Raw genomic sequence first — 25,529 nt, 5'->3', positions numbered from 1 at the left:
TGGGACCTAAAGCCATCTGCTTCTTCAAACACAGTTGCCATCTACTGAAGTCATTTTTCCAAGGCTAGGCCAGGGGCCTTCGCCTTTCTCCTATAACTTTCTTGAGGCATTATAGGATCAACTTGTAAGTTCTATTTTCTGGGGGAAAGCAATTTTATTTTATGCGATTTGTTTAAATGGTTTTTTAAATATTAAAAAAGCAGAATGAATAAAAGTTCATCTTAAAATTACAGTGTCAAAAAGATAACAAGTAATTTTAAAGAAAAATGTATACCCATATATATTTGGTATCTGTGGCTTTAAGGGTTCTTAATATGCATATTCATATTAACATATGCAGAATTCCCAACTATAGAAGATCTATTATAAATAATTGCTTCCTACATGTGAGAGACTGGGCAAGGGACAGAATTAATGTGCTTGTTCTACTTCTGCTCCTTGTTCAAGGGATAAATTTTCAATTCATCCCAATTTTCTCTTTTTCTTTTCCTAATAAATGGAGGGGTATCTGTCATGTTTGATGTAGTGGTTTAGGTGCTGGCCTAGTCCTGCCTGAGGCATGAATGACTTTGGGCCAATCACTCTTTCAGCCTAATCCATCTCACAGGGTTGTTGTTGTGGGGAAAAGACAAATGGGAAGGAGTTATAGGTATGTTTGCCACCTTGAGTTGCTTACAGTGGTGGGATTCATTTTACTACCGGTTCTGTGAGTGTGGCTTGGTGGGTGTAGCTTGGTGGGCATGGCAGGGGAAGGATACTGCAAAATCCCCATTCCCTCCCCACCTCACTAACCTGCTTTCCAGCTCCGTTCTCCTGTGCATGGCAACAAAAGAAGACCCAGCTGATCAGCTGGGACTCGGGAGGCAGAGAATAGATGGGAGCGGGTCTAGTCAGGGGTGGTATTTGCTGGTTCTCCGAACCACTCAAAATTTCCACTACCAGTTCTCCAGAACTAGTCAGAACCTGCTGAATACCACCTCTGGTTGCTTATAAAAGTAAGAAAGGATGAATTTTAAAAAACCCTAATATACGTAATCTTACCAGATTCCCTGTGTTTCCATTTGAACGACTATGTTTAATATCCAGTCTAGGCAAAGGTTTAGCAAAGGCTTCTGGTTTATGTTGTCACTTATAACAAAGTCCATATCCTGACAAATGTATGAAGCAGCTATTACTGTCAAAAAAGTGATATTATAGGCACAAAATAAAAGCCATAGTTATCTTGAAGGGGGGTTTTGGCGGCCAGGGCAGTTCATTCCACTGGTGCACTAGGTAAATTTTAGAATTTAAATCCAATAGTTTAATTACATTTGCCAAGGAGGGTTCTCTTTGGCTGGCCTCAATGCTCAGATCCAAGCCATAATCAATATTCTGGATCTCAAGGTGTTTGACCCCCCCGGGGGGGCCCGGGGGGGGTTTTTGGGGGGGTTTTTTTTTGGTGATGTTTTTCTTTTTTTTTTTTTTTTTTTTTTTTTTTTTTTTTTTTTTTTTTTTTTTTTTTTTTTTTTTTTTTGGGGGTTGTTTGTTAATTAGATTAATTATAAAGAGGGAAAATTACTTCTCTTAGAATTTCTTTGGTCTCTGAAGATGAAAATAATTAATCAAGGGTAGATTTAATAAAAGGCAAAACTGAGATAGGAAGACTGGAAGGTACGTTGAAAAAAACCCCTCAAACCCAGTAAAATTAATGCACATTAAAAAAAAACAAAAAAACAATGCCCTGCTATTTTCTAAGATGAGGAGGGAAATTTCTTTCTTCAAAATACTTGGAACAAAATGTGGCGTTGCCATGGTTTCACCCTCACTGGCTGGAAATGACAATATTAGCGGCAGTGACCTGGCAATTAGAAACTCTGTTCCCAGGTCAGACTACAGGGAAAATAAAGAGCGATTACTGAGCTTAGAGAAGGCAGAATAATGGTGTGGGCTCCTGGGCTCCCTACCTTTTATAACTGGCCCATTTAAATGCAGATTGTGATGACTTTCTACCTGGGGCCTCTAATCTGTCTCCCAGCCCAATCAAACAATAAGCATCTTTTGGCAGAAGAGGCTGGAGGGGATACAGACTTGGGCTGTTGTTTTTCCAAGAAGAAATAAGTCAGCATCCCCACATTCAACGGTTTCTCAAATCCTCACTGTTGGCTTTTCTCTCCCTCCTTCTTCCCATACCAGACTTCAAGTGCCACGGTTTCACCACAGCCTTTGTAATCCTTTGGAGGCTACCAAGCAGAGAGAGCCAATCGTATTATTAAGCAGTCAAAGATGATGAAATCCTTTCACTGGCCCAAAGAAATGGCCCATGTTGATAGCTGCTGGACTGCCAAATTTTAATCACTAGATTAATCACAGGATGGCTTTGTGGAAAAATTGGCATATCCCTAGGGCTCCGACAGAGGAGAGGTTTCCAAGCACTCATGGGTTGAAGCACAGCTGATTCTGTTGCATAACTGTAATGTGTGGGTGGAGAGTGACACTTTAATGTCCATGGATCTGCTCAGGATGGGACTATGACACAGAATTGCTTACACCAATCCCTTGTTGCTCTAGATCACTCTCAACTTTGGACACTTTTGGATATGCGGACTTCATCTCCAAGAATTCCTGGTTGGGGAAGTCTACATCTTGTATTTTAAAGTTTCTAAGATCAGGAAATACTCCTCTCGATGAAACAGCATTCTGCACTATGTGTGGTTTCAGCTTCATCAAGAAGCAGCCCCTGTCACTTGGTCTGGGTTCAGAATACAGGTGGGGTTGGGTGTGGTTTAGTACCTAGCTGGAAGATCCAGGGAACACCACAGCCACAGGCTAAAACTCTAAAGAACGTCATGGAAGAAGATCATGCCAAACCATTTCCAGATTGCTGCCAAGTGAATTACATAAAGTAACCAGGAATTGAGCTCATTTTGAAGGATCCTATTGTGGTTAATGTAATCTTACCAACAAAACCAGTTAGCTCATATCTCCCTTACTATCTGTCTTCCTGCTCATCTCTTACTAAAAATACCATTTCCTCAATCTTGTTCCACAGTTGATTCTTATAGAGGCAATTCAGATAAAACAGGGTTGTGAAAGGAGGAGTTTGAGGGGGTCTGATGTTGAAGGGAGCCATAGACTGCTATAATACCTTATATTTATCATCATATAGACTATCATTAAATAATAATGTTTTGCTTTGTTACATTTATAGCACTCTGTTCTCTCCCTTCCTCCCCCTCTTTCTCTTCTTTGTGTCTTTTGTGTCTTTTTTCTTCTCTTTTATCTTTTTCTCTATCTTTTTTCTTTTCTTTTGGTCCCTTCCTCCTTCCCCCTCCCTCCCTCAAGATACTTTTCCCAGGGTGCTCCAACATGCCTGGGGCCCATTAGCATCCCTTGTGCATAATTAGAGGTCGATGCACTGTTATGCAAAGCAGCCTCAGATGACAAAACTGCATCCTGGACAACTACAGAAATCTGGGAGACACTTTCTCACACAGTTTTAGCCAATGCAAACTGGCACTCTGCATAGTTTCAAAATTAATTAATTGGGGACAGTTGGATCCTCTTGCACCCACTCGTGGCACGCTTCCGATCCCAGCTGCTGAAAAGGACTCTCTTTACAGATCAGTGTGTGCTACTGTGCATGTCTCTTTGCGTGTGAAGAGAATAAAAACTTTTTTTAAAAAAAAGTCCTCATTTTTTTTATCCTGTGTTCTGTCTCAAACGAATAAAGATCTTGCAAGAAAGAAAGAATCGTTGTCTTAAAACAAAAATCAGAAGAAGCTGCCTTATGCAAATTATGCTATTTGTCTATCAAGTCCAGAATAAAGGAACCCTCTACCCCATGGGAGGAAAAGCCAAGCTTCTGAGGGTTTGAAGGCCTTTCCAGATAGCCACATTCAAGTATTACACACCAGTTCTTAAGCCAGCAGAAAACTTTGCTGGCATAGACAGCGCTGGCCTAATGGCCAGATCTCCCCACTCAGTCACAGTAAGGAGGCTGACAAAGCATTACTTGTCCTTAGTGATTTATGATTAACCAATCAAGGTTAAGATAGTGATTGGACCATAGCTTAACTTTGTTTTCCACAGGGGCATCTGTGGAAAGCGGGGAGTGACCACAGCTGCAATTGAAGTTGCATGCATGCAGCATGCAACCATGGCATGGATACGGTTGACATCTTGAAAGGAAGAAATGAGAAAGAAGCACTCCCAAAGCTCCAATCTTTTGTGAGGTCCTGGTCTGAGCACTGGCCAAACTTTGAAGGGATCTGGCAGAAGTGGGCAGATCTGCCCACTTCTGCCTTCAGTCAGATTGGGTCAATGTTAGCAGTGAATTTCAGCAAGAATTTACACATGGTTATCCCCAGTTCTAACTCACAAAGTTCAATTTGACATTTGGAGAAGAGAAATAGGAGAAGGATACTAATTTGAACCACCTAGATCCCCTTCTTCAGGTAAAAAGGTTTTTTCTCCAATGGAAAGCACCTTCTCTCTGTGAATTCTCCCCTTGCAATTTGGGATCCTGGAAAATTATTATTTGAATTGGCATAGAAAGCTTCCAAGACACAGACAAGTTTGCTTTCTTTTCATTAGAGACTTCAACTCAAGACTTTTTTTTTGCCTCTAGCAGACCATCAGACATTTTATTTCAGTCATTCACCAGCAAAGCAAAACAAGAGTCACATTTAACTTGCTGAATATGAATATGAATACAGCCCATATAGCATAGAAATTGACTAAAGTAAAACAAGCTGTAGAATACAAAGTAAAATTGTAAATTTAAGAATTTTGGGCATGAAATTAATACAACTAAAGTATTACACATTTTATATAAGGCAATTAAATGATTATTTGGAACAAAAGAATAGTGAAGTTATGGATCTAAAATATAGAACCATTATAATACTAAAAGTCATGGTGAATAGCAGGTGTTTTATTTCTATTCAAACCATAAAGCTTTTATTTCTTATCCATTCATTTTAGATGACACATTAATTCACAGCTGATCTTTACCAATATTGGCAGGATTCTAGACTCCACCAACATATAATGTAGCAAACTTCAACCAACACAAAAGGACACCCCAAATCCAACCCATACTAGTCAGAAGCCAAAACCTAACCACAGAGGAATAGCCACTTGTCCAAATTAATGTTTTTTCCAACAACGTTGCATCAGAATTTAGAATTCTTGGGAAGCTTCTTCCATGAGTGAAGCTTGACTCCTATTGATTTCCTGTTATTTTATGGGCAAAGTTGTTTTCCATTGATGTTTTGGGGACTGGTTTTGGTCTCCCATCCAAGTATCAATGAGATTTAATCCTGCTTAGTTTTTTCAAAATCAGCCGAGATCAGCTACATGCTGCTACTTAGCTGAGGTAGAATTCGTAACTGCCCCTGAAATCCAGAACACAGTGGAAATACAAAAATTTCCTCCTGCGGTTAAGTTGCTCCTTTGTAGTGTCCTGTATGATCTAAATATGTATTAAGCCAGCTTCTTTTCTTTCCACTGTCAGAGAAAGCAGCAACATGGGATGTGAGGAAAAGAAAGTAGACAAATGGCCCCAGTGGTGCCCATAAAAACATCTTGTCTGGCATCTTCTTAAACCTGATGGAAGACCAGAGCAAATGCAAATTGGCTTGACCCAATTTTGCAGGAATGTGCGTGCTTCTGAAGAGAATATTTTGGGGATTTGTGCTTAAATATTGACAATCATAGGAATGGCATTCTTCTAATACATCTTCCACAAAGTGGTTAACAAAAGAGAGTTGTAGTTCAAAAATAGATTAAATACGTTTTGGGCCAAACTTACTCTGCTCAAAACATGACATTGTTTCACTGCTGAATATGAAGAGCTCCATGTGCTGGCCTCTGCTGCCAAAACCATAGGGGTGAGAGAGGTTTGCCTCAAAAACCTCTTGGTAATTTCTGATGGATGATGATGAATCACGAGATTTAGAGGAGTTCCCTCCAGGTCAGGACAATGCAAATAACTATGATTGCAACATTGAGTTACGCTAAGTTGAATGACATCTGGTTGAAACGTAGTTGCTACCGACTTTCCTATTAGAGAGAACCTCAGGCAGGCAATATTGAATTTCAATGTTCTGCTTAAAGGAACGGCAAACACTTGAGAGGGGATACATTATGAGACAACCATGTCTTGATTTCTTTACTCTCCAAGGTACTCAAAACCACAATCAAACACAATATGCAAGCTAAGTAGAGCAAGCCCCCTGAACTTTTAGGAGAAAGAAACTTCTGATCCTTCCTCTGATTCTATTCAATAAATGCAATAAGAATGGATGGCCTTTGGGATGCTGTGGGACCAAGCTGGAGAAATGTTTATGGTCTACCCATCCATACATGCACACAAAGACATTTATATGCAAGTGCTCAAAACTTCTCCTTACTAACCTCTCCCTGTCTCAGCTGTATGGTGATCAGAGCAGATGGGAAATTAAAGTACTCCATTCCATCCAACAACCTCAATGTCCAGGAGCCTCAGCCTCCATCCAGAAGCTAAATAATCGAAGTTAAAGCTACCTTTGCTACCAACAATGATTCACAAATGTGACACTGCCACTGCTTTTGCTACAAGTCCCTGATTTTTCTGCAAATGTCTATTGCCATTTTTTCCATTCCTTCTGTTCAACATCCAGAACTATCACAAAGAGAAATGAAAGCACGGATGTTCAATAGAAACCATCATGACATCATCACATAAATGTCACAGATGATGCAATCTTCATCAATCATATCTTGATGCAAATAAAGTACAAGATATAATTCACATAATTTGTGTGATGAATTCATGGTGCACATGGTATCTTTGCCCTTGGCTTTCCTCTGCAAAGCCTCATGAGCAGCTAGAAGGAGTCAGTCTTACAATGATTATACATAGTTTGCTCACTTCCAGGCTGGATTAGTGGAATAGATCTACATGAGTTATTGCTCAACACATTTTAAAATACAAAAAACACAATAGTCCAGATGCTTTTGATGGTCAAGCACTTAAACATCATTGTACTTACTACTATACCATTTCTTAGTACTTCCTGATCTTAATATCCAGTGCTGATGGTTACTTTTAAAGGCCTAGTACTTTTGACCACTTGCATCCATCCAAGTGTACCACAAGTTCTGAAGTGGTCTCATCCTTAAAAATATCAACATTGGATGTTCTAGACATATCATTTTGTGTTGCCAGGCCATTCCAACAAATATCATTTCCCAATTAAGCAAACCTTGAAAAATATTCTATTCCCAGATGACATTAATGGATGTTCTATATATAGTGCTATATTTAGCTATTACTTTCTGAACTCTTCATTTAGTCACTCTGGTTTCATATTTGTGTTTTATGCATCTACTAGTGTTACACTGCTGCTGCTAGAACAACTGTTTGTTGCCTTAAGGTCATTATGGGCTAAACATTGCAGACCATATCTGATTTAACACACTGTTAGACTGTATAATGAAGGAAGTAATGTCCTTAACTCATTGAGTGTTAGATTCCTAAAGATGCTCATTTCTTATGATAGGAGATAAATGTTTTCCCCATTAAGGGTGTGCAGAAATTGCTAGCTTTTCCCCCATTCATCTCTGGAGAATGGTAATGTAGCTCTCTTAAGCAGTGCAGTCAATTGCCACTGCATCCATGGAAATCTGCATATGCAATATATAAAAGAATCTGATGTAAGACATTTCCTGAAAAGCTTGCATTTTCTTTGAAACGGCTATTTGCAATAGAGATGTATACTCTGAAGATCCTTATCAGCATGAGAGTGACAGGCCCATTTCCTCCATCTGTCTATTAATCAGCCAACTGTTAAAGTAATGAGAAAGGCAAATTTGGAATAGAACTCCTCCCCCAGCCATATTTCCATCCTACTGAAGAATATGGGCCACCAACTATGAAGTCTGAGTTCAGAGGTAAACAGGTGCACTCCACTAAGGCTGCAAACCAGGAAGAAGGCACACCAGGAAGCCTGCTTTCTTCCTCTCTCCATCCATCCTGTGGAATAACAGAAAAAGGACATTAGGGGCTAGTGCAGAGAGGAAAGAAAACTTTGATAGTGACCTTTAGGAGCATCCCTGCCTTTGATTCTTCCGCAGGGCACACAATCTGTATTGCAACACGTGCCAATCAGCCCAGCATGAAGCTACATATTGTTTGAACCCATAGCTTTTAGTACTCCCACTTAACCTGCTTGAGACTTCATGAAAGGCTGAAGAGTCCACAACCTAAGGTAGATGCAGATAGTAGGGAATGAATCAGTCTGCTTTTCCTTATTCTCTTATCTGCTAGAGCTGTATTCAATTCCTTTTCTCTTTGGGTTATTTTTGATGCTTGCAGTCTTAAATATGCATATACAAACCAAAGACCGCTGTCAGCCCTGAAGCTGCTTGGGAATATCCTATGTGGCCCACCTACAAAGAGGAAGAAAGTTCACCCATGAGACTATTCCAGATGAAAAGGCCACACAGAAGCCTATCTTTGACTGGAATAGATTAGCACATTATTAGTGTCCTGTTGTGGAATAGAGGAGACTTCTAGGCCTCAGACTCATTTAATTCAGTATTGACTACACTCCCTGTATGTAACTTTCAAAAGAATCTTTTAAGAACTTCCTTAAAGATGGTGAAGACTAAACCTGGGACTTTCACCATGCAAACATGCTCTATATCAGCAGACTATAGACATTGACCTTACAGATTTCTTCAACAGTCACCAGGTGAGAAAGAGAGGACAAATTCACAAACAAAGGAACATTTCACCAATTATCATATTTGCCTCCTCTATCCACTTAGGAAGGTTGGAGGCTTCAAAACAACCAATTGGTGTTATGGTTGTTGTTATTTGACAGAGACTGATACAGTTAGGCAACGGCCTTATTGGAAGGGATGAATTGGAGTTTTCAGCTTGTTTTTGATACCTTGTGCTTCCCCATCCTCTCTTTCTTTATCCAGATACACTAAACATCTACAAGAAAAATTGTTAGCTTCTTGTACTTCTAAGTGCTGCAATCCAATACAGGTAGTCCTCAATTTACAATCATTCAGTTTCAGTAAACATAGAAAATACTGAGATGTGACATGTTGGTAAAATTCTGTGAATATAAGAATATTGTCTATTGTAAAAATTGAAATATATACCTGCAAGTTATTTGAATTTTCAATCTTATCTGAGCTGAAAAATATAAACAGAGTCAAAACTGAATAGCATTTGGATGGATACTGCCCAGAAATAACACAGCTATAATTTTAAAAAAATGGGGGGAAATCCAGAAGAACACCACAATAGCAACCCACTTTCAAATTATTGCCATGAAAACAACATGAGGAATCTACAAGGTCCCCATGGGTCAAGCTCAGATCAAGGTGCCCTTTCCTTTAACTCTACAAATGATTCTGGCTTCAACTCCAGCTTAAAGAAGAATATGCTACAGAAGAATTGCAACCAAAGTATTTGGCTTTTTAGAGCACACCAGTAGGTTTGAAACATTTAATTAAATAGGCTGATTGATTGGTTCAGGGAAGGAACAGAGTTCTTCTGGAGAACCGGGGCATTCTGGACGTGTCATATTAAGTGTCTGATCTCCACAGGATTTTATTAAAATTGCTTATGTCACCCAGAAGGTTACAATCAGGACCTTCGATGAGCCAGCTCTGGGTCACTAGAAAGGTCAGTGCCTGACTTTCCTTTGGTCAGAAGGTCCATGGGGCAGGCAAAGCAAACACACTGAGGAACTCCAGCCAGAATTGGGTTTTGACCTTTTTTGGCCTTGGATGTCCATGGTGATCACAACTTCCTGTGTTTTGCCTAGGGATACGACTTCAGAAATCTGGGAGGAGGGCAATAGGACATAGGAAGTGCTTGTTCTCTGTCTGAACAGGCTGGGAGAAGAAAACACTTGTGCATCAACAAGGGCTGGGCAGAAAGGCAGTTCACTTCAAAGCAGCCCCTCATTTTTCACCCTTGCATTTAACAGCTACTAGATGGATATTTTTAGTAACCGTAACTAATACACGAACTGATGGATCTGTTTCCTCTGTCAGCTAATCAATTGACCAATCAATCAGCATTAGAGCACCGAAGAGTTTTTCACGATAATTCATTCAAATGACCATTCTGCTCGGAAAGTACATCCCCACAGTCAGTTAAGAACCAGAAGCGTTGCTTTCAGCCAATGACTTTCTGAAGGGGAGAGGATCTTTGTCTAGACCACAATCTCATTCACTTTTCTTTCTCTAGATAACTGTAGCTGGATGAGTCATTTTGGAAAACAAAGTAAGTTAACCGTTTTTAAACCTACAGTGAGCTTGCGCAGAATTATTAAGGTTGGGTTACTTTTTATCTCACTGTTCCTTTGTTAATTTTATTATGGACAGGGAAAGCGTTGCTCAGTTTTCTTGAAGAAAACCTCAAGGAGGACTGTCTATAAAATAAGCAATTCTTCATTATACAGAAGATGACCCTGGCTTAACCTCTCACCCTTTGGCTTTCTGCTCCAAAGTGCCACTGACAATGTAAATCAGCATTCAACAACTTGGCAAGTTGGACTACATGAGTTTTTCAGTCTACCAAAGTAAGCCAAGGCCTTCTGCATATCCTGCGACATGGAAGGACCTTCTCTGTTACAATTATTTCTAGCCTCTCAGAGATGCATTCCTTTCCCTGATGATAATTCAGTATCTTCTGTTGATGGTTTTGCTCCTCAGCCTTCTGATAGCCCTGGAGTTTGATTGATTGATTGATTTGGTGGCTAGCTTTCTACCTGCTGCTGCTATTTATTTTCAACTTGTTTTTCTTTTTTCTTTTAATGTGAGTGTTTCACCATTACTATGTTTGCTGATTCAGGCATTTTATTAAATTATAAGGGCAGAATAGAAATACTATGATAAGATAAATATACTGCCATGGTTTACTAAATGGGAAGAGCTGTTAAGAGACTATGCCTGGTGAGTGAAAAAGTCTTGATCAAAGGCGCCATGGGACCATGTGACAGCAGCTGTGCACATTTTCATTTCAACAGGGCACAACCAGTTGCACGGCCAAATATCATGTATTAACAGGAATGTCCAGGCTAATGTCTACCCTTCTTTGAGGGGGTGGGAGTCTGATCAATAACACATGTGTGATTGACAGTTGTGCATATGTCTAAAGTGATTCCTGACCACCCACGTGCAGTGAGTAACATGTCCTATCACTGTTGTGTAATTGTACTCTGTCTGCTCTTCATCCACACTTGGCCCCGTTATTATAAATGCGGCTACTTCAAAACATTCTTTAAGGAGAAGATAAATCCACAGAGAAGCTGAAGAATAGAGTTTGTGATTAATGATTAATCCAGAGCACCTTGCCAAGCTCTCTAGAATTAGCTTCCTCCACCCGTGTCTGTAAACAAATATAGGTCAGCTATCACACCTGTTGTTGCAGAAAAGATGATGGTGGAAGGATTTTTAGACTAAAGTGCTCAATAAAAAAGAATTTTTGTTGATGTTTTTAAGGGAAAGGAACATCATGCTTGTCCCAAGTTCTCTGAGGCAGTGATCCAAAATAAAAGAGTATTTAGATCAATTTGTATATATATTAACTAATATAAAGAGCCATTGTTAGAGTAGGATGATCCCCAACTTTCAAATATTTTTGGATATGTATGATTCTGGTAGGTTCAGGTGTCTAGATGTCTTGATGTTGTTCAGTTGCTAAGTCATGTCCAACTCTTGCAATCTTCTGGACCATTGCATGCCAGGCTTCCCTGTCCTCCATTGTCTCTTGGAATTTGCCCAGATTCATGTTCATTGTGTTAATGACACTATTTAACAATCTCATTCTCTGCCATCCCCTTTTCTTTTTGCCTTCAACCCTTCCCAGCATCAAGGTCTTTTCCAATGAGTCTTCTCTTTTTATTTGGTGGCCAAAGTATTTGAGCTTCAGCTTCAGTAATCTAGATGTCTAGGTGTTTAGAGTTTAATGAAAGACAAGTACAAGTACATTAATTCATGTAGTGTCACTGCATGGTGTTTCCCAAACTCAGGGAAACAAATACTATTTTCTTAAAAATTAGCCAATCTCAAATCCTGTTTTCACAAACATGTAGCTTTCAACTCTCCTGTACCAGAAGAGATGTATCTGGAGTGTTTTTTCCTTGTGAAATCTGAAGACACCAAGTATTTGGAAGTAACAGCAATTTACAGGCAGATTTTGGCCTACTGCAAATATATAATTCAATTATAGCAAATTTCAGTGTCATATACATCAGTTCATGCACCTTTGCATTATGCCAGTCTTAAGGATTGCAAGTGGTGATGCAAATCTTTTTTAAAAGAATGAAAGAGAACATAATTATACAGGTGAAACTTGAAAAATTAGAATATCATGCAAAAGTTCATTTCTTTCAGTAATGCAACTTAAAAGGTGAAACTAATATATGGGATAGACTCATTACATGCAAAGCAAGATAGTTCAAGCCGTGATTTGTCATAATTGTGATGATTATGGCTTACAGCTCATGAAAACTCCAAATCCACAATCTCGGAAAATTAGAATATTACATGCAATCAATAAAACAAGGATTGTACATAGAACAATATTGGACCTCTGAAAAGTGTAAGCATGCATATGTACTCACTACTTGGTTTGGGCCCCTTTTGCAGCAATTACTGCCTCAATGTGGCATGGCATGGAAGCTATCAGCCTGTGGCACTGCTGAGTTGTTATGGAAGACCAGGATGCTTCAATAGCGGCCTTCAGCTCTTCTGCATTGTTCGGTCTCATGTCTCTCATCTTTCTCTTGGCAATGCCCCATAGATTCTCTATGGGGTTCAGGTCAGGCGAGTTTGCTGGCCAACCAAGCACAGTAATCCCATGGTCATTGAACCAGGTTTTGGTGCTTTTGGCGGTGTGGGCAGGTGCCACATCCTGCTGGAAAATGAAGTCAGCATCCCCATAAAGCTCATCTGTGGAAGGAAGCATGAAGTGCTCCAAAATCTCCTGGTAGACGGCTGCATTGACCCTGGACTTAATTAAGCACAGTGGACCAACACCAGCAGATGACATGGCTCCCCAAATCAACACAGACTATGGAAACTCCACACTGGACTTCAAGCATCTTGCAGTGTGTGCCTTTCCATTCTTCCTCCAGACTCTAGGTCCTTGGTTTCCAAATGAGATGCAAAAGTTGCTCTCATCAGAAGAGAAGCAACAGATCAGTTCTATTTTTATTTAGCTCAAGTAAGACGCTTCTGATGTTGTTTGTTGTTCAGGAGCAGCTTGACAAGAGGAATACGATATTTGAAGCCCATGTCCAGGATCCATCTGTGTGTAGTGGCTCTTGATGCACTGACTCCAGCCTCAGTCCACTCCTTGTGAAAGTCCCCAACACTTTTGAATAGCCTTTTCCTGACAATCCTCTCCAGGCTGCGGTCATCCCTGCTGCTTGTGCACCTTTTTCTTCCACACTTTTCCCTTCCACATAACTTTCTATTAATGTGCTTTGATACAGCACTTTGGGAACATCCAACTTCTTTTGCAATTACCTTTTGAGGCTTTCCCTCCTTATGGAGGGTGTCAATGATGGTTTTCTGTACAACTGTCAGATCAGCAGTCTTTCCCATGATTGTGCTTCCTACTGAACCAGACTGAGAGACCATTTAAAGACTCAGGAACCCTTTGCAGGTGTTATGGCTTAATTAGCTGATTAGAGTGGGACACTTTGAGCCTAGAATATTGACCCTTTTCACAATATTCTAATTTTCTGAGATTGTGGATTTGGGATTTTCATGAGCTGTAAGCCATAATCATCTAAATTATGACACATCATGGCTTGAACTATCTTGCTTTGCATGTAATGAGACTATCTCATATATTAGTTTCACCTTTTAAGTTGCATTACTGAAATAAATGAACTTTTGCACGATACTCTAATTTTTCGAGTTTTACCTGTAGGACAAGCAGGCACCATGGCTCAAACAAACAAGATTTTTTTGTGGTGGTGGTGGTGGCAAGAATCCACCTCATACAGCATCCTTAGCCAATTTGAATAAAACAATAGTAAAAACTTTATGGGAAACATTGGCACAATGGAAAGTGGTCAAGCACTAATAGGCCGAATTTTAGTAGGAAGAGGCTATCTTAAATAAACCATATTGTCTAACTTCAAACCCATAGGCATGCAAGGAAGAAGCATAGCAAGATAGAACACAATTGGGTTTGCAGGAATGTCAAAATAAAGTAAATTGATACATATCAAAAGAACAGCTGGATGGAATGGCAGCTGCTTAGCCAAAGGGGTGTGGCCGAAAATGGGTTCTATCTGAGAGGCAATTGGAGGATTATTGCAACCCGCATGATCCAGTATGTTAGCAAGAGGTTGGAAGGCCCAACTGAGGGTGACTTAAAGGATCTTAATTGTAACCATTGGAAAGCTAATGGTAGTAAAATTGAAATCTGAAAACCTGCTGGAAATTTTACAATCCAGTACTCCCCTGAACAATTCAAACAAACCGACTAAATGGTCTCATGAAAATATATGAACTGCCTTATACCAATACAGTATACTGATCTATCTAACTCAGTACTGTCTATGTTCATGTAGTGGTGGTGGTTTCTCCAGGAGATGGATTTTTCCCCTCTGCCATATGTTTATGTAGAAAGGAGAAGAAGTTAGAAATCTTTGCCTTTCCCTGTTCATGCCTGAGCCTTAAGGAAAGAACACCTTCTCTCCTCTGATATTAACAGGTTGCTACATGTTTTTACCATTCTGAAAATGCCCTAAATTGTTTTATCCTTATCTACAACTTTTTACAGGCCACTGACAATCTAAATTCAATGTATCATAGCTCCTACTTCTGCTCTCTTGCTCCCTCACTCTGTCTCCCTCCCTTAACCTGTTTAACGCTTTTAAGTTCAAGGATTTGCAAAGTAAATATTATAAAAGATGAAAGGTAGGTCTGAGGAAATAAGCTTTGATAAGAAGCTTTTTATGACATGCAAACTCTGTTCTGACCCTCTCAGCTTGAAAGGCGGTGCTAATTTTAAAAGCCTTATATAAGTATCACCCTGAAATAAAATAATGGCTAAATGAAATGTCAGGCAATCCATTAAATATAGCATGCAAAGCTCCCAGTAAATTGAAATTTAATTTTAGTGTTTGATGAACTAATTTAAAATTAAAAGGAACTGTGGGAGAGGAAGTGATTTGTAACAGGTAAAATTAGGAATTTCCTATGATTCTACATACTTCCTCCCTCTTCAGACCTCTACCCTTTTGCCACAAAATTTAGATATGAGTTTCAGATCACAATCATTTTTGCTGCTTTTGGAGAAATAGCACTTTATCAGTACACATAGTATCATTTATTCATGTCCATTACTTAAATTAATTTCCAAACATCTTGATAAATTATGTTTTCTTAGAACAGATTACTTTCAGACTTGAACTAATTGATTTATACATGAAGCAAGGTCACAAAGTTTTAACTATATGATTGAATGAGCTATAAAGGAAGGATACCCTACCTGGGTTGAAAAAAAATCTAGTTCATTGTTTCTCAATCTTAACAAACACTGATCTAGAGGATTACTAGAACAGCAAATCTTTGCCCCCATCTGGTAGCTCTCTGTTTTATAGGCTAATAAAGGTTTTTAAAAATTCAAGCTTCACTCTTGGTGAATTCATGAATGCATCTGTATAGTTTTCTGGGCAACAGTATGGAATTATCTTCTTCCAAAATTTCTTATTTATTTTTTAGCCCAGCCTACAATCTATTGCTTCCTAATGATCTCCCACTGAAGTATTAACCAGATCTGACTTTGTTTTCATTTTCAAGGCCAAAGTTAATTAGATGTTGCCAGTTAGCTATTCTGAACAAGCTATATTTCACTTGTTTCTTACTTAACAGAGTCCATAATGGTTTAACTCACATAAATTAGAAACAAACATCATACAATGTTTAGTGTGCAAAGAGAATACTTCAGTATAGCAAAGGTTTTAGTATATTTCAAGCCCATATTTGTCCAGAGACTGAGAGCGAGGCCCTGTCAGGCAGCTGGTGAATGAAAATAGCTCCATGCAGCCTTTCTATTTATGCCAGTAGGCACAGGAAGCGGATGAACCTTCTGCTTCAGCTATAGAACAGAAGAAGCGCCTGGAAAATCCACCAAACCTGTGTGTGTTTTAGAAGGCAGTGGCAACATCAGAAAGGAATTAGTAGCCACAGTCATGTGGTAGGACAAGGCCAGTGGTGGGATTCAATTTTTTTGTACTACGGGTTCTGTGGGCGTGGCTTGGTGGGCATGGCAGGGGAAGGATACTGTAAAATCTCCAGTCAGAGGTGGTGTTTGCCGGTTCTCCGAACTATTCAAAATTTCTGCTACTGGTTCTCCAGAACTGGTCAGAACCTGCTGAATAACACCTCTGGATGAGACAGAAACAGAGAGAGACAAAGACAGAGAGACTCAGGTTCTTCATCAACTAAGAGGAACAGAAAAGGTGCCATTAATCACTTCCAGAATTTGGCTTTTGGAACAGAAGAAATTGAAATAAAAGGGAAAAAAGCAGTGACTTCACAGAAAGACAACTTCATTAAGACAGGATTGGTGTTCCTTCTCCATCTCAAAAGAAGGAATGTGGAGGCACCTTAGACAGGGAGAAAAGGAAACATTTGGGTGACTGTAGATCTTATTTTATAGAATAGCCCCCTGTTTGAAGAGCGATTCAGTCCAACTCTGGTATGAAATGGAGCAAGAGTCTTCAAGTTCCCCTTCTATAATGAGTTCCTAGAGAGAAGTCAAGCAGGCAGCCCAGCCTGTAATTTTTCCCCTAAAGGAAATATGGCATATTTTTAAAAACTGTCTACATGCAGATGAAATCACAGATGCAAACCTGCAAGCCACCATTTTACATAGATGTAAAATGTAGATGATAAGCCAGAAAGCCAAAATACAGGTTTGTGGTGAGAACCTAATACAAGATCAGAGGGCACCAAGGTCATTGGGACCTTGTCCTCTTTGTTAAGAGGACCCCTTGTCCTCTTTCAATCTGAAAGCCTGATCTAGGAAAAGGTAACTAAAAATAGGGACCTTGGCAAGGGGGATTCATAAAAAGGGGGATAGGATTAAGTATTAGGTTTAAGAGTACCTCCTCTAAGATGTGTTGCATCCCAAGATTCATGTCATGAGATTCTCGTCATTTCTTACATGCAGATTATAACATATGGTGGGCATGTATAATGTTGCTAGAAAAATTGTTGATATTCCTCTAGTGCTGCAGTTCTCAACTTCAACAACTTTAAGAGATGTGAATTTCAACTCAAGTACTGCTTCCAATACCTTTTTGTATTTTAATGAGGTTCAATCACTTGCGGCATCTTTAATCTTTAAAAGGGGAACTGAACATCAGTTAACTTCAGCTACATTAGTCTGAACTATGCTCCCATATCCAAGGACATGAAAATGTTTGTTGATCAGAATCAATAAATCCATTTTCAATCAGTGACCATGCGGGAAAGAGTTTGCTTTAATCGTGAGGTCTCCAAACTTGGCAACTTTTTAAGACTTGTGGACTTCGATTCCCAGAATCCTTCAGCAATACTGTCTGAGGAAAGTGAAATGGTAACATGTCCACTTTGTTGCATTCTAGAGGCGTGCTCAACTAGTATGCAATATCTACAGAATTTTCCTTCTCAGATAGCATGACAAAGAAAGGCTAACATATATCATATTTAAACATCGATGTGAAGTGAGCTGTAGACAGCCAATGTTCCAAATTAGCTTTAAATATAGTTTGTTTGCTGAAAGTAATGGTGGCAGCTACAGTAAATAGGACAAGGAACTTTAGTTCCACAACAAAATAACTAAGTTTCAGATTCACAAGAACAAGTTTGCATTATTTATTTTGTGAACTTAGCTCAGCTCAGTGTTTTTTTAAAAAATTCTGAAGCGATCAAAGGTTTAAGGGGTTCACTGGAATGTAAAATCCCAAAATTGGCCTAATGTACTTTCTCAGATTATTTCTATTGGTCATTAACTTAATGGAGAGAGCGAAATTTTAGGTGATTACAAGATAAAAACAGCAGCCATTGTGCCTCTGTTGTACATTGCTTCTACTTGAACTTCGTGTGACATATACAATATCATCCTGTGAGTGATATCATCAGGCTGCAGACAGATTTCTTTCTCCATTCCAATGAAGTGAGCATGTCAAAATCCATTTATTCTCTGCATTAGGCCAAAAACACAGGAACGGTGGAAGGAGAAGGAATGGTAATAATTTTGTCATAATTCCCTTAGTACCCTGCACATCGCCTCTTCCATTCTCCCTCCCCCTTTTATTGCATGCCTTCAATTTTAGGCTATATTGGAGATTAGCTTTACAGAGACACAAAGCCAGCATTGTGGAACTCTCTCTGACTGCAGTATGGACACTTGTTGAAGTCCTGCTCTGGTCAAACCAGTTTTGTCAGATTCTGTAATACTGCCTGTTTATTTTTATTTTTATTTTATTTTTATTTATTTATTTATTTGTTGTCATTTTTCTTAATATCTTGTTTTTCTTGAGTTAAACAAAAGTTGGCCATCTTTTTGCAGCCAGCAACTTTTTGTAGTTTTGGATTTTTTTTAACCAAGAGGGTGATATAACAATTGTCAAGAGGATTGTAGCATTTCCACACACACCTGAGTGGGGGGAGTGCCAATTACAGGAAGTAGTACACTTGCAACCAATCTTTAGTGACCGTTCAAAGTTACAATGGCACTGAAAAAAAATGACAGATGACCATTTTTCACACTTGTGTCCATTGCAGCATTTTGAGAACTTCACTTTCACATCCCAGTGCTGAAATATAAACCTGGATATAATTGATATACTGATGCATACTGAACTTTGAACTTATCGGTGACCTTACCTAATGATTTCTTGAAGATGTTGGGGGAGGGATGTTGAAGCTTTAGGCACTCCACAAGTAAGGGACTGTAGCCTTGACTGTAGCCCTCCTATCAATACCAGCTTGAAATGACGACTGAGAAAGGAAATGAACTACTGCAACCTACTGCCTTTCACTCCTAGCCTCTTTTGCCACCTCAGAAGGAACTGTGGTCAACCATATTAAAAGTTGCTCAACGATCAAGAAGTCAAAGGACAGTTCCACCATTCATCTCCTTCCAAAATAGGACTGCTGGAGGGCTATTGGCAGATACAGAGAAATAACCTTTGTCCTCCCTTATTGCCAGGATGTAGGCCCAAATATGGGCTCTTGTCATGTTTTCATTCATTCTATGCTCAGAGCATCACTTCTTGGTTTCATCTCATGGAGTTCCTCAGAAAGCTGCACCCTAGGATCAGCCCACAGAGAAACTGCATAGGAGCTATCCTGTCCAGGCAGGTCACTGGAACCTACTCCTGGCTGCAGCTAATATTGTTTTTGATGGTGAAGATGACAATGATTATAACAATAATGATGATGGTGAAGATGAAGATTTCTATAAATTAATTGCTGCAGTGAACTGCACAGCCCTTCTCCTTGAATGAGTAAAAAAGAAGCCATATTTTATATTACATCAATAAACTAACCAACCTGTCAATCAGCTTCATTGATTATTATTTTTTTAGAGCTACAGCATAGGCATCATTGTTCTGAAGATTGCTCTTGGGAGGGAGGGGTTTGATTCTGAAGGATATTTTATCTCAACGTGTCAGAAGAACTCTTACTCTCTGGCTTTGCAATCCACTTGTGCGCCTTGTTTTTGGACTTGTGGGATGAAATATGAATTTGTGACAGTGTTTCACATTGTCATATAGGCAGTGATGTTGTCCTGTCCTCAGACCTTCTTCGCCATACGGAATTCTTTAGCTCTAGAACCTGGGAATCTTGGCTCTGCCTATTGCCTAACCCATCAAGGAAAGTGATAGAAAAATAGGGGGGAAAGTGGGATGTCTGAAAATTCCATGCAGTGTTTCAACTCTGAATCAGATTTCTTTCTTCCCTTCTTTACAATGCCATTCCAACTCCCAACTCCCCTCCCTCCCCTTGTCCTTGTTTCAGGAGCTGACAGCTCAACTATTTAAGAACTTTCTGAGGAAACTCATGGACTTTAATCCGATTATATGTGCACCGGCTTCCAGAACTTTGCTTCCCCACTCCCAACCTCACTCCCTTATCCATCTTATTCAGGAGGCCTTTTCCAGCTTGAAAAACTATTGCTCATTTTTGGCAGGGGGCCCTGCAACTTTCCTCCCCCTAGTAGAGATTTGGGCAATGAATCAGCTACCTGCAGCTGTTCTTCAGCCTGCCACCCAAGTGCAGGAATTTCTACTAGGAATGTTGCAATGTATGTTGTATCTTTTGGAAGGACCGGTTTAAAATCATGGAAACCCTTTCGCTGCCTCAGACATTTAGACTGACTTTAAGCCTTAGCATCCCCTCCCCTCTTCTTTCCCAAAATTAAACAATAGCAGAGCTTTCTCTCCCCTCCCCTCCCCGCACTTAACTCCCCTACTGTTTTGGACAGCAAAAAAAAAAAATCTGGCTGACCTGTGCGGGTGCAACATGTGAAAATAAGGAGGGGGGAGGAAATGCATCTGGCTGCCTTTAAGCCAGTGATGTGTCAAACTTTGTTATTAATAAGGAAGATCCATAGCTAACATCTATATATCTTGCTCATTTACCCTTAGAGCAGTTAAGGTATCAGTTTTGTTCAAGTTCTTTGCCTATCCTTGGGTATGTGTGTGTGTATACACATCTGTATCTGAGTCTCTCTGTGTTAGTCTGTGTGTGTGTGTGAGAGAGAGAGAGAGAGACAGAGACCAATTTCACAGTAGGATGAAAGGAGGGAGTGAAGGAGAAGCTGTGTCAAATTCTGAATTCCATAAACAGGTAGACACATAAGTTGGGAGAGTCCTTTGAGAAACTAATTGGTTAAAATGTCACTCCGAGTTTTACCCAGTAAACTGGGATGCACTTATCTTTTCAGGGTGATTTCAGTGGTGAGGAGTTCTCTCTTGCTGTGCAGGCTATAGAACTGCAAGGCCAAGATTGGTCTTTCAAATGCCTTGAAAGTTTGCAAGACAATGTTTTTTCTGCTTTACTCTCAATTTCTTTTTGCAGTCATCTTGAGCTTCCTTTATTGTTGTGAACTAATGGGAAGGAGGAGGGGGTTGCCTGTGTCTTAATTACACTCTCTCCATCTTTTTGTGGCCTCCATGGCTGCCCACATTTCTGAGTCATCTGAATATGTTCTAAGTTCGTTTGTGGTACATTTGTATTATGGAAAGTCAGAGAGGCTGCAATTTACCAGATTATTGTGCAATGAAGCATACATGCACGTATTCTCTCTCGCTCTTTCCACAAACACATTGGGAGTTGCATAGCTAAAACTCCCCACCAGATCCATGAGAAATCCATTGGAATTGTTTCCTGCCTGGAAAAAAATATCTAAATTTAAAAGCAAATTCATCTCTATCAAACTGAATGAGAATGGGAGCGGACATGCGTACATAGAGGTGCCAAGAATGTATTGGTTTGCCTTTTGATTAAAGGCAATTGATAAGGGAATTCACAGACTTTAAAGAAACATACAGTAGATTATCCATAGGTAGAAAATGAGAAATGAGCCCTTGTATGTTGAGTTATTATGACTGGATCTAGCCCCTTTCAAAGCATGGACCAGACTCTGAGCTCACTAAAAGCATTACATGCCTTCAAAACATGCCCTGGATCACAGATAAGACTACTTTGAAGCATGTTTCATACTTTGTCCTAGAATAGGAATGAGATGCATTGACGTTTGTGTGTGCAGCATGTTTAAACCACACTCCAAAAGGAAACCCAATTTGTAGAGGGAAATATCTAACATTTCCCTTTAAATGTTGTCAGATATTTGAAAACTGCAAGGCACGACATAATCCTAGCCTTCAGAAGGATCAGATCTTGAAGAAGGATATGACATTTTAATTCTTCCCACTCTAGCTCTGCAAAAGAGATGATGAAGTACATTATCTTGGCTGTTCATTTTTCAGCTCTCTCCCAAATGCTGTTCAAAGAAAGATAATTTGCCTGAAATCCTTGGCTGTCTATAAAGGCAAGCAAAAAAAAATATATCAATTGGTGGGAAGGGCAAGTATATCTTGCGCTTGGAAGATGCTAAAGAAGTACGAGACCAGAAAGAAAAAGAAGGAAGCACGGGAGGGAATCCGAAGCAATAGACTTCTAGCTTTTCTGCTATTTCTCCTATCACACAAATGAATCAGTAGAGTTGTTTTTCTATTTTTCAAAAAGTTTATTAAATTTATCACTTTGTCTACCCCATGCCCAAATATTTATGGGATTCTTAAAACTGAAAGAGCCTTGTCAATAGAAATGTTCCATCTGTCTTCCCTAATCAAACTCTCCTGGTGCTTACTTTGTGCCAGGTTAGTACTTTTAAACTTTTCCCCAAACATTTTAAAGAAAACCAGTTGTCCCATTGTAGAATATTATTTTGCTGGCTTGATCATTTATCTGTTAAATATATTGTATTATTGATATTATTTTGATACATGTTTTCAGTTGGTTGATACTCTAAAGCTGTGGTGTCAAGCTCACAGCCCGTGGGCCAGATGCATCATGTGCTGGCCCTGCCCCCGCCTGGTTTAGCAAAGGGGGGGAAAGTCCCGATAAGTGATGCCACCGTGACACACGAATTTAACTACTCTAAACCGATTGCAGTTGTGAGAAGTAACTAATACTTGGCACTTGCAGGAAAGTGATATCCAAATAGATCAAAATGTCTGTTCTGACCCAAACCCTTTTCCAATAAAACAAACACGAACCAAAGGGAACAGAAACCTTTTAACGATTCTTATGAATCCCCAGTTAAAAATCTTCTGCAAACTAATTAACTCTGATAAGCACAAGCCTCGCCAAAACTGTGCAAGACTGCAAGAATAACAGATAAGAAATATTTCACAACACAAGAGTCTTCAAATACCAACTTAAGATATTGCAATGTCCACGAGGCTGAGTTTCAAAACATCTTTCCTTCCTACAAAGAATGTTCGCTTCACAGCTGGCTTTTATCTTCTTGAAGGAGGGGCCATTACCTTGCAGCCTTACTCCCGAGTCGCCCATGCTGCTGCAACTGCTCTTTCCTGCGAGCAACCCTGCGCGCACACGCACTTGGCACAGGCTCATCGGGAACCTCCTCATCGCTGCTGCCAGCCCCCACAATCTCTGAAGGCAGCAGTCCACTCCCTAATGGTTCTGGCCCCTTATCTGAGTCCTCGCTCTTCTGAGCTGTCCACACCTGCTGCCGGCTAACCACAACAATGTGACATTGGAGCTTGACCTGCATTTTAACTTAATTAATTTTAATAAATTAGCCATATTCATAGTTACATTCACACATATCTACATAAACTGAAAGAAAACTAACTTAAACTAATTTTAACATTGAATGTTCTCATTCAATTCCCCAAGCATTTATAAGGGCATTTTGATAACCTCAGCAACTGTGCTGCCCTGTTCCTCCCCCACTCAACTATGGCTTCTTTTTATATAACTTCTATATAAACTTTTATATAACTTCTACAGGTGTTTATTCAAACCTACAGACAGTTCATCGGAAAGCAATCCTGTTGCACAGGTCTAGATTTCAAGCTCAGTACAGATAACTTAAGTCACAAAGTCCAGGAGTCAAATGAGCCAGGCTACACAGCATGATCACACAAGGCACAGAACTGGGCACATTGCTCCAACAACACTCCAGTCCTCAGGGACTTGACTCAAGTCCTCCTTAAGTAGGCAAGGTTGCCTCCCCACAAGTAATCTAACTGACTGGCATTGTGTCTGTCTCCTCTCTGCTTCACATGTCCTTGGATCAGGAGGAGGGGTGTAGACTTCACCTTCTCCTCCTCATTGCAAACAAGTGGCAGCTGCTCCCAGTCCTCACCTGGAGTCTCCTGACCAACTTGCTGCAGCTTGGCTCCTTCAGCCTCAGCCTGTCATTGGTCCGATCAACCCAGCTGAGGCTGCTCCATGAGGCTAGCATTCTGAGCCCCAATCCTGACCAATATTCTTTTTCAATAGAAAAAGCTGACCAATATTCAGCTCCACACTTTCCTCTGCAGATGCATCCTTCCTCCTCTGAACCTTGCCTCTGGAGAAGGGTTTGGGGGTGGATCCATGACAGCAACTAGTGAAGGATTGAGACCCAGCAGCATCAGTGTAATATAATAAACCAAGGGTGTTCAAACTTGACAAGTTTAAGACTTGTGGACTTCAACTCCCAGAATTCCTGAGCTAACATGACTGCAGGAGGAATTCTGGGAGTTGAAGTCCACAAGTCTTAAAGCTTGCCAAGTTTGAAGACCCCTGTTAAACAATGAAAGAAACTTTGGATTTCATTAAGGTCTGGTTTAGAGAAACATTGGCTCAAATGGAACACATTTGATCAAATTTGCTCTTGAAAATAAATTGAAAATTGAAAATAAATTGAATTGCCCATAAAAATAATGAATTAAAGCAGGGGGTCTTCAAACTTGACAGCTTTAAGACTTGTGGACTTCAACTCCCAGAATTCTTCCTCCAATCATGTTAGCTCAGGAATTCTGGGAGTTGAAGTCCACAAGTCTTAAACTTGCCAAGTTTGAAGACCCTTGAATTAAAGGGAAGTTAATACAGGCTATGTAAGCTGGGAATGATATGAAGAGTCCTATCTCATCTTTATAACTCTCCTAATGGGATTAGGGTCATAATATGAAGTAAAGTCAAATTATACACTGAGATGGTCAAAAACCTGATGGACATGAATGTCAAGAATGTTCTCCAACCCTTACCTCATTTCCCTTGGGAAAGTTGACAATTGCCATATTAGTTCTTCAAATTGAAATAGGTTTAGTCCCGATCAGTTATTTCACTTAGCCAGAACAGAACACTTGGTGCACCATGGGAGCAGCAACAATACAAATACAAATAAAAATTGACCAAGGCCATTTTGTTTACAAACAAAAAATCATGCTCTGCAAGAAAGATGTCAAAGTCCTGTTTTCCAAGAGCTGTATTTACATTCAGGATGACAACCCTTGGTGTTTGTACAAACTTACACAGTCAAGTTTGAAGGAATTATTTAAATCCTCTATAGGTATGTAGTGAGTGAAGGATTATCAAGTTTGATAGAAAAACAGGATTGAAAAACTATCTAGAGAAATCAGAGGTGGGATCCGACCGGTGTAACTACCGGTTCGGTGATTTTACATTTTGCTGCGTGCGCGTGTATATCGTTGTCATCTAGCTGCCTGGACAGCTGAGCAGCGCTATGCGCGGGTGCGCAGCGGTTGAAAAAGCACCTTTTTCCTGCTTTTTTAAACTGCAGCTGTGGTGCGCAAAGCAGCTGCGGTTGAAAACACAGGAAATAAAAGTCAGGTAAGAGCCCGGGCGGGTGGGCCAAAACAGCAGCAGACATAGAACCAGTTCTATGTATGCTCTCTGTTTGCTGCTTTTCAGAGCAACTGGTTCTGCAGAAGTGGACAGAACCAGTAGAATCCCACCCCTGAGAGAAATGACAACAG

At 39.9% G+C, this 25,529-nt stretch overlaps 1 long non-coding RNA gene across 1 annotated transcript; it reads right to left on the bottom strand.

Annotated features, from left to right (window-relative positions):
- Positions 1-4,598: 4,598 nt before the first annotated feature.
- On the bottom strand, positions 4,599-24,896 carry LOC148132219 (uncharacterized). Its single transcript, XR_015747730.1, has 3 exons — positions 24,798-24,896; positions 21,278-21,403; positions 4,599-7,996 (listed from the first exon to the last, which is right to left on the bottom strand). It is a non-coding gene; the product is annotated as an uncharacterized LOC148132219 (long non-coding RNA).
- Between the last annotated feature and the right edge of the window lie 633 nt (positions 24,897-25,529).

Source organism: Notechis scutatus, chromosome 2 (assembly GCF_049901735.1).
Source record: "Notechis scutatus isolate UNSWTSFEM ecotype Mainland chromosome 2, rNotScu1.2, whole genome shotgun sequence".
NCBI classification, from domain to species: Eukaryota; Metazoa; Chordata; class Lepidosauria; order Squamata; family Elapidae; genus Notechis; species Notechis scutatus.
Note: the sequence above shows the minus strand (reverse complement) of the source record. Positions and strands in the feature narration are given on the sequence as shown.